The following is a 9,181-nucleotide window of genomic DNA, read 5'->3' as shown; positions in this document are numbered from 1 at the left end:
CACCTTTAGTTAAATCGTGCCATGCTTGTAGATAATGACAATTAGTGGTATATTTCCTTGATACTATATGGCAGCCTGCAGTTCAGATATGTTATATTGTTGCTGTTAGCATGTCAGAAACTGATCTATATGGGGTGATCATATAACCTGAATTTTACCTGACATTCTTGTTATTTTTATCATCCCGACTATTTCATAAAAATGTCTTGTTATCCTGCAGTGTGTGTGTGTGAGAGAGAGATATTAATTTGTTAGTCCAGGGAATTTTGCCTACAGTGCCATCTGGTGAATGGGGTTAGCACCTAGGTTTGACCACGCCCTTACCCATTTGTGATTGACAGTTCCACTCCACAATATTTATTTTTCTCCAATGCTTCATGCATTTTGGGTAGGATTTCCAGATTGTCATATTCAAACGGTAAATATTGTTTTCCCGAATTAAAAAGCAATTTCCCTACGAACCCCATCCCGGGTCATTTTTAAATGTCAATCCCTTATGTAGACACGATTAGATAAAAACAAATTCTTGACAGAAAATACATATCAAATTGTTTGGGATGAAATATGGCAAAATTTAAGTAAATTTTGTTGCTTAGTAAACGAAAGTTAGCTGCGAAATTTACTAAATTATTTTGTGCCTCAAAAATATGTATAATACTGATTACAGGATGACACACAATGAGCCCAAATTCTAATCAAAATATTTGATACAAATCTACATAAATTTGTGATTTGTTAGGCCATGTTACAGTTGCAGAATTACTGCAAAAATTAAAAATAAAGCAAAGTAACAAAAAACTCATTTATTTTACCAGCTTCTGTTCCATCAAAAAGTAGTCTTATAAAGAATGAGTTACAAATTCGCCTTCAGATGACAAACAATGCTATACATAAGACTTGTATTTCATGACTGATAGCAGTTTTAAAAATTTCAATGAAATACAAATATATCATATGGGCAAACTGCGAAATATCTAGGGCTGTGTAGTAGTGTCCTTCACATAATTCCAACTTTAAGATATTCATCAACTAATAAAAATCACAAAAAATAACAATGACAAAATACATTTAAAAAAACCTTGCTATCATCACACATTGGCTATGACATTAAATTCAGTAATTCAATTTTGATTAGTTACTGATGATTCATCAGACTGTGATTGCACATACAAAATTTAGTGTTGTCCTAGTTGCATATTGCACTAACTTGTTACCATGCCTCCTGTTTCAAAAGAACTTCAGTGGCTAAAAAAATGGGTGTAGTATAAATGAATGTTAACGCAAAACACGGGTCTCATATTTTACACCAATACCAATTTCTAATATTACAATGTAAAAAAACCTATATTTATAAATGGGCTGTTTTGGAGCATTTCACAACTAGATAATAACGCAACTATATTGGTTACAAAATCCACAAAATAAAATAAATATTTTCTCCGATACCTTTTGTCAATAATTTAAACTCTTGCCAATAATTTTAATTCCCATTTCATCAATGTTACCGTAAATACTCGACACTTTAAACAAGAATACAAACAATATTTGCCAAATAACTGTGTATATATATATATAATTCTATATTTTTTCCCCCAATCGATGTTATAGAGATAAAAAAAAAACATCAATAACTTTAATAATTCTGTCTCTACATCTGATTCAATGAGTGCAGTTTTTTAAATCTGCCCGGTGTTCTTCAGACTTTTTCTGAACTTGCTAATAATTGATTAGAAAATGGGATTTTTCCAGACTCACTGAAAAATGCAATAATAATCCCTATCTATAAAACAGGTGATAATAATGATTTAATTAATAATTAGACCTGTGGTGGTCCTTAGCAATGCTGCTAAAATCGACATTCGCAAATGTTTTGACAATATTAGTCATAATTAGTGTAATCAATATTAGTGTGCTTGACAAATTATGCATACGGCATTAGAGAAAATACATATAATCTTTTTAACTCTTACCTTACTAATAGGACTCAAACAGTCAAATGTTAGAAAAGTGTCATGAAAATCATGATTTAATTAGAGGGTCATTCTATTTCAAATCACCCAGCAAAATGCCAAAATGACACCCATACTCTGATTTCAATGATTTTTTTTTATTTGTTGCTTTTGCCATCCTTATTAACCGTGTGAAATATTTGCATATCTCTAAAACTTATTGAGAAAAAAAATGTTGCAATTTATCAAATTTACTATCAAAAAATGATGCAGATGACTTTTCCGAGCCTCAATTTTCAATGGGCATTGCTTGAGAAAATAAATCGTAACTTTTTCAATTTTCAATATATTCAAGTGAAATTTTCACTAAAGTTTTCACATACAGAATATGAATAAAAAATAATCCATACTTACACTTGAAATTTACATGCAAAAAAATTATGTAAACTTAGTTTTTGTGGAATTTTTCGTTAGAAAAAATACAATTTACCCTATGAAGTTTAACTGATGACTTCTATGTTCTGTAGAAATGAATTTATTTCTTCAAGTGCTTCTTGTTTAGTAATTGACATTTCCAAGTTACTTATCTCTACATTACTATCACTTCATCTTTTCACAGTATTCAGTTTCTTCACCTAATTTATTGATGTTTATATTCACTTTATCCCTACTGGCATGAAATATTTTTTGCCCTGGAATTGATTTTGTACAACCATCTATTTCATTTATATGTGAAAAATACAAGTTTACTATCCTTAAACCTTCTGTTATTTTTTCTTGACATTTAAAAGGATTAAAGCATGCTTTCGGGTATATTTCATACTACTTTGAGAAAAAAGCTCTGATGCTTACACACAGTAGATAATGTTCAGAACTTGCTCCACTCCTCAAGATCAAAAGATTGATGTCCGATGGGTCCAATGATGTAATGGGTAACAGATTTTTCACTTTTGCATAACTTTTTTTATGACATCACGTTTCTTTTCCAACGCTATAAATTTCAAGTGTCTTTTCTAACATTTTACTTTGAATTCCAAAATGATATAAAATATTTAGCTCAAGTGGAAATTGTGTTATCATAACAAAAATTTGCTAACCCAGGAGTAAGCTACTTTATGGAGCACATTCTCTGACTTCAGCAAGATCATAATTGAGACTTATTTGATGGGCGGGGGGGGGGGGCATTTTAGTTCCAACACTTTTGTTTTAGTTTTCTCAATGAAGCAGGGGCAGTGACTTTATCATCACCTGCTGGGATGATAAAGTCTTATAATTAAATAAGACACCAGCTGCCCTCTGAAGGACAAAGACCAGTGTGCCATAGTTTATATCTTCACAGAAGCTATTTTTTTTTTTTTTTTTTTACAATCATCACAACAAGAAACATCACATCTAATATATCACCACCAGGAATTATATATACATTAGGTTTTAATCTATAGGCCTGTATTGAATATTATACTGTAGATTTTTTTGCTACACAAGTATTACCATTTCATATTTATCATATATATTAAATATATATTTATTAAAATATATGCTGTAAAAATCAAAGCAATTAAAAAAAATTTAACACTGTTTTGGTAAAATAATTTTATAATTAAGCATGTTAAAAAAACTTCAAAATACATCTATATATATGATTAATAATATTATCAGGATTTATCAAATACAAAATAATTCTTTATGCAAAAATATAATATCCGATTGCAAAAGTTCGACTTTGTTACATCATAAGAAATATTTATAGATCAATTAAAAGTGAAATTAATTATTTTAATTATTTCGAATTTGAACACTTTTCTAAGAATCTGAACGTGAAGGTTTAATTTAAAAAATTATTTTATTCAACAATAAATGAATTTATTGTAATTATGAATTTAAACCAAAAACCTTTTTTTTTTTTTTTCACCAACTCTGATTTGGCACATTACATTAACATTTCTAATTATTTCATGAATTCATTTAATTTTAAAATTTTTTAATTGTGTTGAATTATTTGCATTAACTACTCATGGAACTTAATTTAGTGAATACTGTAATTAATGTATAAGCGTACATGAAAAATTAAATATAAATTTCTTATTGCTAAGCATGAATCACTATATTAAGTCAAAATTTACGAATATAATTAATGTAGTCATATAAGTACAATTGTGTTTTGTTACTCAAATGTTATTAACTGTCAAAATAATGTTCACTCTTCTAGTCTTCTTTCTTAATATATTAATAGGATTAAATTTAAAAAAAATTAAAAATTCATGCTGTGCATCCAAAAAGCTTTTTTTTGTAAATTGTGTTAAAAATAAAGTTAATAAAAAAAATTAAATTTAAATGACTTTTTTCGTCTAAGGTTTACATTTTCTTGTGAGCATTTCAGTGAAAATTTCTTTTGAATGTATTGAAAATCTGCAAAGTTATGATATATTTTCACAAATAATATTGCTTGAATGGGGTTAGCCTAAGAGACGTCATTCGTGAGGTTAGAAAACATTTTTTCTCAAAATATTTTTGAGATATGTACATGAAATTTTGCATGGTCAACAATGATGGTAGAAGTAATAAACAAAAAATAATAATTTGAATCTGGGATGATAGGTTGCATTTCAGTATCTAGTTGAATGATTTGAAATCGGAGCGATCCAGTCTTATTTCGATGAATTTTGTGTTGCGAGCCAGAATAAACATATTAACGGTCAAAAAACCATTATTTTTTTTCTCCAGTATTTTACTTCATATATTTAGGAGAAATTTAAAATAAAAGTTGTTTTGGTAACTGCTGTGCCTCTGGTCTAAAAATATGTTTGAAAAATTGTATTTTTTCTAATGAAAAATTCCACAAAAACAAAGTTTACTTAATTTTTTTGCATGTAAATTTCAAATGCAAATGTATGAATTATTTTTATTCATATTCTGTATGTTTTTGTGAACACTTCAGTGAAAATTTCACTTGAATATATTGAAAATTGAAAAAGTTATGATTTTCTCAAACAATGCCGCTTAAAAATTGAGCCTTGGAAAAGTCATCTGCATCATTTTTTGATAAATTTCAACATTTTTTTCTCAAAAAGTTTTAGAGATATGCAAATAATATTTCACACGGTTAATAAGGATAGTAAAAGCAACAAATAAAAAAAAAATCATTGAAATCTGAAACTATGGGTGTCATGGCCGGGTGATTTGACATAGAATGACCCTAGAGTTTAAAATTCAACCAATGCAACAGAATGGAAACTATGATTTAAAGTAGTTTTCTTAGTTAAGAGGTTTTGAAGTTTTAAGTTAAATTTAATAAGTTATCTCTATTCAATTTAAACCCTTTACCACATTCTCCCCATCATATTTTTTCAGTCAAATATGAAAATTAAATAGTACAGATCGTTAAAATCACTGCCAGGCACAGATCCAGGGAGATGTGACATAAGGGGCATTTTAACATGAATAAAGGTTGTTATATGACAGTACATTCTGCATTTTATGGGACACAACAATTATTTCCCTATATTATTTTTGTTTCCTGGCTCTATCCCCCCCCCCCCCCCCCAATTCTCACTGGATATACTCTAGATCACTAATGTGAGACACATAAATGTGAGATTTATACCAACATCAAATTTCCATTCAATTTCAACAAAAAATTTTGAAGTAAAACAAAGTTGGAAATAGGAAAACAGACTTATGTTGGCAGCACAGTAATTTGAAATATAAATTGATTTCACTATATAAACTGAGATTAATCCAAACATCTCTTGAAACCATAGTTGATGATATGTGTAGCAGAGAGTAAATCCTGTATGTGTGCGGCAAATGTTTGAATTGTCATGACAAGATGGTATCTGTGAATGAAATTTGTAAATGGCTGGATGAGAATAGCACTGTACAGTGTGAAGAATAACAGTGCAGACAAGGAAAAGTGGAAAAGAATGGCAAAATGATAGAAGTTACAAAAATAAAAGCAGCGATTGTGGAACTTAACAGAATTGATCAATGTTTTTCAAAAAGAAATTAAATTGTTCAAGAAACACATTTTTAACAATTACCAAATGTGCATTAGGAACATATAAAAACATGAAGCTGACATGTTCTTCATGTGTATTTCAATAAATTATAATTGCAAATTATCTGAAGTGCAAAATCATTATTTCTGTGGGTCAAGAAATCAATCGTGTCTTCATACGTGTGCTGTATGTTACGGAATGTGAGAAGCCAATTTCATTCTGCTCAGTGCAGGATTGGGGTTTTGGACAGGACGCGAGGGAAAAACTGTCTGAAACTGTCCAAAACCTCGAAGTTTCAAAATGTTATGTGGAAACCTTTTTGGTTTTTTCCCCTATGATACTAACATATTAAAAAAAAATACAAGCAGAAAATAAAATTAAATCAAAAATAATTCTAAAAGGTGTCATTTGGTTTTTTTTTCTAAGTTAATTGTTTTACCAAATTTATGGTTTTAAGCTAGAAATCTGATAGTAAGTTAATATCACTCATAACTGTTTAAATAAACACTGTTTTCAATTTTTTAGTTGTTTGTAAATGTTATTTCTACTTCACATCTTTTGTTTCATATAGGATTATGAAGCAGGTACTGTATTTAGGACAGTGCTTGTCCAAAACCCTGCCAAATCTGTTCAAAAACGTTTATCTTTAAAAAATGTATTATTGAAGGTACCAAATATGCATAGTCACAGTTATAATCATTGCATTATTGTGAAACTGAACATAAATATTTTTTATTGGATACCAATATAATGATGCGAGTAAATATCAATGGTGTAGTGTTTATTTAATGCAAATTGTTCTATTTTGACTTTTCAAACTTTTTATTTAAATTTTCAAGTGAACTTTCTATTTCACATTCTCAATTTTCAAAAACTAATTATAAATAAAGGGAAAATATCCGAAGAAAATGAGGCCACACTAGAAAATGTAGCACCTACACATAATTAACAGAACACAATTTCACAAACACTGATTACGCCTACATGACAATAAAAGACTTCAAGACCCAAAATTTTTGTTAAATTGAAATTGTTGCTCTTATTAGGCCAGAAGCTAATATTTCCCCATACGGTAAAAACCAGGGTATTTACCATGGTTTTTACCGTACTGTCCAAAACCTTGCCAACCCTGGCTCAGTCACCGAATTTGGAGCATGGAACTTCATCTATTTGGGCTCATTTGGAACCAATTTTTGAAAGTGATGAAAGAATATGAAATAAATGTGTTTCACTTTTTTTCTGATGGACCTTGTACTCAGTACAAACAAAAGAAATTTTTTTACTTATTGGAAACATATGTTGTAAAATATTTCAAGTGGTGTACTTGGAATCTTTTTGAAGCAAGCCATGGCAGAGGAGTAGTTGATGGTGTTGGTGCTGTATTGAAAAGGACAGCTGATAGACTGGTTGCATGTGGGAATGACATATCAGATGCTATTCAGTTTTTCACAAAAATGAAGAAATAAAAAAGGTGTAAAAAAATTATTCTGGATGATATAGGCTACCTGTGCTGAAAGGTACTACAGCAGTCCACAAAGTTTTTTTTTTTTGCTAATCATGATTACACACTAATTTCGTTGCATACACCATATTCACCATGTCTTATAATCATGACTCGTATAACAACCTATTATGTTTATAGATATTCGTTTTCTTTCCCGTCTCCCCTTTTTTTGTTTGTGTCGTTTATAGCTTTTTTTTCTTCGTTAGTTTTTATTTTAATGGATGTATTATACACATAACTTATATACTTGATTCAACTATTGAAAATGACTGCACTCTTATGAAATTGGTGTCCACCAGTATGGATCCTATAGGATCCTTTGATCAAGAGTTTCGAATACAGAATAAAAATTTTGGCAGATGCGATAATTTTTCTCAGTAATTATAATTCACAAAATTTAAAACACTTCCATCTGCATAAAAATGTTTTGTTATTTAACATCTATCAGGTTAAAAAAACTATTCAACAACATTGATAAAATAAGTTATTGACTCATTCAATACAGAGTTGGCTTCCGAGGTGAAAAACCTGACCATGATGCCCCACCATGCATACTCTAAATAAACCCATATGCACATTCCACATTTTTGAAATGGGAAATTCTAAGTTGAATTTTCAAAGCTATTTCAAACTATAGCCAATGACTTGACCAATTATAGCCAATCTGAACACAATATTTGAAGATTTTTTACTTTCATTCTATAGTAATATTTCATTAAAAAGCTTATCATATAGCTTACCTTATAGAAAAACAATTACAATGTGGTTATTGTTCATAATTTCCTCTTTGCTGAGGTTTGCAATGCACTCAGATCTGTAGTTGTGATTTTTTTTATTTAATTCTCTCAGATGTATTTTTAAGGCTAGTTTAGCTGTAAACGTCACATTCTGCCTTTAAGTACCTCACCATGTTGAGCACAGTTCACAAAGTTCAAAAGTCTAGTTTCATCCATAGATCTTTTAAGATTCTCCAACACAGAATCCTTGACTAAAAGTGTTGTAATAGTTGTCTCAGCAATGGCCATACCAGCTGCTACATACTTCAAGTCTTCTGTTGGATACTTCAAGCCTTTCAAGTCATATTGGCTACTGTTGTTGTATGTGTATTCTTTGAAATGTGGGAAGAAGGAATGATTTATTAGCAGTTTTGTTTTGTCTATGAGCTGATTTTCGCAAGTATCGCAATTAATATTCAATAGAGCTCTACGTGAGAGATACCCAGCTAAATAACCACAGGTATTCAACTCTGATAAATCTAGCACATCCATGCATGAAGCATTCAGCTCTTCATCCTCCGAATCTGGATTTGTCATATTCATTGGCTCATGAGTGGCTTGCTCAATCTCCTTTTCAACCACTGTCTGCGAACCAGATGACAATAAATAAAACATGAATTTATCATCGTCTGGTTGACAATTTGAAGCCTTACTTGCCATGCAGGAATTCACAGATGCTAATTTAAAAGCAGTGTGGAACTCAAAAGCATTGTGATTTGTATTGTTACCGCCACTGCCTCTCACTCCACTAAAAAAAATTTCAATACAATCCTGATTGCAACGACCGGGCATGAAAAATTGCATGTCTAGCAACAGTTCTTCGGACAGCATCATTAATGCCTTCAACATTAGTGTCCAACCAGCTTTGGAGCGGGGTCTTTTTTATGGCTTCTTGGAAGTACTAGAGCTCACGAAGTTCCACGACTCAATGAAACTACAGGTTTCCTCCTAGAC

This window comes from Pholcus phalangioides, unplaced genomic scaffold (assembly GCF_987345545.1).
Source record: "Pholcus phalangioides strain wild (caught in Gottingen) unplaced genomic scaffold, Ppha-v1.0 ptg000017l_1, whole genome shotgun sequence".
NCBI classification, from domain to species: domain Eukaryota; kingdom Metazoa; phylum Arthropoda; class Arachnida; order Araneae; family Pholcidae; genus Pholcus; species Pholcus phalangioides.
The sequence above is the reverse complement of the archived record's forward strand: the minus strand, read 5'-3'. Positions refer to the sequence as shown.